The sequence below is a fragment of the Perissodus microlepis genome, chromosome 2, assembly GCF_051167445.1.
Source record: "Perissodus microlepis isolate ML-2025 ecotype Zambia chromosome 2, ASM5116744v1, whole genome shotgun sequence".
Lineage (NCBI taxonomy): Eukaryota > Metazoa > Chordata > Actinopteri > Cichliformes > Cichlidae > Perissodus > Perissodus microlepis.
The window spans coordinates 8,772,977-8,778,512 of NC_140462.1; positions in this window are offsets into that span (position 1 = coordinate 8,772,977).

The following is a 5,536-nucleotide window of genomic DNA, read 5'->3' on the forward strand; positions in this document are numbered from 1 at the left end:
TAATGACAATTATGGTTTCATACTGTTTAATGAATAACAAATACTAAACATTTCTTCTTTCAGCCCCTGAAATATGATGATTTGATGATAGTCTGAAAAATAAAGGGTCTGATTTCGAGAACTTCTGGTGGATATTTTTATTTGTTTTATAATATTTTACAAACAAAACGTCTCCGATTGATTCATTTTTCACTTGCTTAAAAATGTCTTTCCCATCGTATTTAACATGGTTAAACTTGAATAATCAGGTTATAACTAAAAGGTATTCTGTCAGCCAAATAAAGTGATTACTGTTTATCTAAACTGGGTCACAGTTTTACATACAGTGGATTATTATGGACATTTGTTTTTGGTCTATATCTTTTGACTTATTTCAACTACTCTACTAAGTCCTGATGTACTAAACAGAGGACATCCTGGCCTTTCCAAAGATATCTCACATGCTTGGGTGTCCTCTTTTAGCTCCAAAGAGGCAGGAAATTACAAAACAGTTAAACTGAAAAATGTTTTTTCTTCAGTTCTCAGGAGGTTGTTGTATTCAGTCTATAGCTATTTGTTGCCTATATATAGTCATCATGGCCATGAATGTTATGGTCATTTTGGAATTTTAATGATTTCTTTGAACTGTTCTTTTTGCAGAGTGAAATAATTGTAGAGCATATATCATTAATAACTTTAACAAACATGACATAAGACTTTTAATATATTTGAAATTTTCTCTCATCCATCTAATCCATAGTCCATACGTTCACCCCCCACTAATGTTTGATTAAATGTCCCTTAGCAAGTTTTACCTGAACCACACACTTTTAGAATCCATCAACAAGCTTCCGGCGTAATTCTGGCAGGATATTTGACGACTCTCCTTGGTAGAATTTGTAGAGTTCATTTAAATCGGTTACTTTCCTGGCACACACCCAGCTTTTAAGCATAGTCCACAAATTCTAAATAGGGTTGAGGTCAAGGTTTTGGGAGGGTCATTCCAGAAGCTAATTGTTAGCCTGCTTTATCCACTCCAAAACCAGCTTTAATTCATTTTGGATCATTTTCCTGTTGGAACAGACTGTGTCCAAATTATCATCTTGCTAGCTGTTCGTTTGAAAAAATATAGTAATCTTGAGATAGCCCTCTGTTGGGTCTCCGCTTGCAGGCCCTGCTGGTTCAGAGACTTATCACCCATGAACAAAGCAAGACAAACAGCTTAACCAGTTTTTAACTTGCGGCGCAAGAGAAGCCGATCGGATCAGGATCTTGGAACTGAACGCTCCTCCACCTTTTCCCAGCCAACTTCGACCCCCAGTCTTCTCTGCAGCCTTTTATTCTGTGAATACACAAGCATAGGTGAGGCCATAAATGGCAAGAAGTAAACATCCTTACTAAATAAGGGCACAGAACCTTTAGATGGGATGTGCCTACAGTTAAACACTATAACTAATTGCCTCCCCCACATCCTACATATGTAGGGGAGGAACAGAAGAATATCTGAACATGCAGTTTAAGACAAGGTTTACAAATTTAAGTACAATAATGTCAACTATTACCAAAATCAACCAAACACCCTCCTTTTATTATTTTACCCACTGTTTACAATGTACCAGTACCACTGGCAGGAAAACAGCCCCAGAGCATGATGCTACCACCCGCGTGTCTGACATTTAGTGCAGTCTTCTTAGATTTGAAAGCCACGTCAACCTTACATATACACAGTGTTGGGGAGTAACGGAATACATGTACCGCCGTTACGTATTTAAAATACAAAATATGAGTAACTGTATTCCGTTACAGTTACCGTTTAAAAAGGTGGTATTTAGAATACAGTTACTTTGTTGAAATAAATGGATTACACGGCGGTACTTCCCTGTTTCATATTGTGGCGGGTCAGGATTGTTTGGGTTTTGTTTGACAGCTACGTTCTGTTGTTCCAGGCGGCAGCGTTACGGTTGCCATGGTTACAGGGTTACGCTCTCTCTCTCTGCGTGTTTCCTGGGTGAGAGAGCGCCTTTTTGTTGTTGTTGTTGTTGTTGTGCTAAGCTAATAGGCAGAATGCTACAGGTATAGCTCTAAAGAATGTAGCATCATAGGCAGTGTAGTCCGTGCTGTAGGGAGAATGGACTGTCATACCCGTTATGTGTCTGTGAGCGAGGGAGGGAGAAAAAGGAAAAGTACGAGCTGTCATCGAGCAAAAACGGGAGCTGGAAGCATGTAAATATAATAATAACCACTGCAGCCAAAAAGAGTGCCTGACGAGCCCAGTTGTAAGTAAGCTATTAAGACTCGACTGTACGCTGTGTTCGTGTTTTCCTCCGAAACAATAAGCAGTCTTTCAACGCCTCTCTCTGTCTCTCGCAAGAAAAGTTGACCCAGACAACAAAGTAAAGCTATTTTTCGGCTACGAGCCCAACACGGAACCCACCGTATTAGCCAGAGGTCCCTTTACTACGGTTCGGAGCCGCTGACCTTCAGTAACAGTAATAAATCACAGCAATAGTACATTCACGTAGTTGTAAACAGCATGATAATATATTAAGTAATCCAAAGTATTCAGAATACGTTACTCTCATTGAGTAACGTAACGGAATACGTTACAGAATACATTTTGGGGCATGTATTCTGTAATCTGTAATGGAATACATTTTAAAAGTAACCTTCCCAACACTGCATATACAGGCTATAAACACTCTTTCTTTTTTTTTCAAATAAGCATAACAATACGTAGTATTCAACTTACAATCTCCAAAGAAATTTCAGTTCCAGCGGTATGTCTCAGTTTTTCCGTATTAGTCAGTCTGCTGTCATTACAAAAAAATGCTCCTGTCATAACTCAACAGATCATGCTAGCATAGCACTCAACAAGCTAACTTGGTTGCGGAATGGCAGGCTTTGGATAATCATCTTTACATTTGGAAAATATGAAATCTGTATCCATATTCTAACAAGACGCAACACTGCTGTTTAGGTTGTTATTAAAAAATTACACCCCGATAGCTTAGATTTAAATGCTGATTCTTATCCTATGGCACGATGTCTGTCTGCAAACAGCTGTAAACTAAACAGTTTATTTCCTCTTGTGTGATCAATTTGTAATGTCTCCAATATAATTCGTCCAGTCACGTTATTACTGAAGTCACACACAAGGACAGATTGGTATTCTTTAATATTTGATATTACTCTTAGATCCGTCCTCATAACCATGTCTATCTATAACCCTTTGAAACACGTTCAAAGAGAGCGCACACAAACACACACGCTGCAAATTACCTTTGAAATAGATAGCATTTATTTGATTACCTATGTTTTCACTGTAGAAGTAAAGTACAAGCGCTGATGATCTCCATAGTGACTCCATAGTAACAGAAATTATACCCATACTTCTTAAAATACCTTTCCAACTGCATACATCAGTACAGATGTGTTTTAAGAAAGAGACAAATTAACTTACAGCTTATTAACTAAACTCAAAGCTGCCAGGAGAGAAACGTTTTCATTCCTCTATAATTAGAGTTTTTTTGTGTCTTTACAGTAAACAGAGGTAATAAATACTGCCATAGTGGAATTAATGTGAAAAATGTGCTCAGCTGTGAAGACTCACGTTGAAACTTACATTTTGCTCATACAGCTAACAAATACACCTGAAAACAGCTGTATTAGGTAGGTGGTCAACTGCTCATTAACATAGATTTCTAATCAGCCAATCACATTGAAGCAACTCAGAGCATTTACACATGTAGACATCAACAAGATGACCTGCTGAAGTTTAAAGGTAGCATCAGAATTGGGAGGAAAGGAGATTTAACTGACTTTGAATATGGCATTGTTGTTGGTATGAGATGGGCTGGTTCGAGTATTTCAGAACCTGATGATCTACTTTGATTTTCCCACATAACCATCTCTAGGGTTTGCAGAGAAAAGAGAAAACATCCAGTCCTGTGGGCGAAGAGGCTGCCAGAGGTCAGAGGAGAATGCCCAGTAAGCTTCAAGCTCGCAGAAGGCAACAGTTACTTAAATAGCCACTTGTTACAACCAATCTATTCAGAAGAGCACACAGCATGTTAAAGATGGGCTTCAGCAGCAGAAGACCACACCAGATGCCACTACTGTCAGCTAAGGACAAATCATCAGATTGCACAGTAGAAGATTTTTCCTTGTGCTGCAATATTCAGATGGTAGAGTCAGAATTTGGATTAAGCAACATGAAGGCATGGATCCACCCCGCCTTGTATCAGTGGTTCAGGCTGCTGCTGGTGGTATAATGGTGTGAGGGATATTTTCTTGGCACGCTTTAGCCCCTTTGCTACCCACTGAGCAACATTTAAATACCACAGCCCACCTGAGTATCTTTGCTGCTTCATGACCACAGTGTACCATCCTCTGACAGGAAAACGCACTATGTGGTAAAACTCAGAGCTTTTCAAACTGCTTTCTTCAACATGACAATGAGTTCACTGTCCTCAAATGAACTCCACAGTCAGCAGATCGAAATCCAAAAGAGCACCTTTGGGATGTGATGTAACTGGAGATTCACATTATGGATGTGCAGCTGATAAATTTGCAACAACTCTGTGATACTTTTATGTGAGTATGAACTAAAATCTCTGAGGAATCTGTCCAGCACCTTGTTGAATCTATGCCGTGCTGAATTAGGCTGTTCTAAAAGGAAAAGCGTGTCCAAGATAGTTTTTGCAAGGCGTACCTAAAAAAGTGTCAGAAGAACATGTAATTATATAATGTATAATTTAAACATTTAAATTAGGACGTGAAAATGTTGGCTTATCAGCGATGATGGCAGAAATAAATATTGATCACCAAAGATCCATCCATACAGTGTCAAAGAGGAGCTGGAGCCTATCCATGGTGTCAGGAGGAGAGGTGGGGTACATCCTGGATTGGTCATCAGTCTGTTGCAGGGCATCCCCATAGATGATATGGGATATTACAATATAATCCCATACCATAGAGCACAAAGAAACATTTCACATATCTATTCCATGAGACAGGTGAGACAGGCCAAAGGCTGCACACTGGTCAATGTGCAAATGTGCATGTAGTGTTTGAGTGCATGGCAAAGATTTGACATGAAGATCAAGAAGAGCGAACTGGAATCTGCACCCGATTTAAAAACTTGTATTTCCTCTTTCCGAAACCAGCCTCCATACAAACATTTAACATGCATGCACGCACAGCTGACAGCAGCTTTAAAGAATTTTTTTTTTTTAAAAAGCACACAGTGATGTAAATCACAGAAAAATGGGTAGGGACCAGAAGAAGAATGACATATTATTTGTATTTCTGTATTTCAGAGAAACAGCTTCACTGACAAGCTCTCTAAATGGAACGCCCAAACAGCTGCCCATCACAGCTGGAAGCTTTACATGTCCAAACTCTTGTTACACAGGTGTGGAGTGGGAGCATCATGCTATTTCCGTGTTTTCTTACAGAGAGTGGCATTGTTCTTTCTACAGGATTATCTCCCTTTATTACTAGATTGTAAATCAAGGGTTCTCATTTAATTGCTGTCACAAAGAAGCATATATTCCAA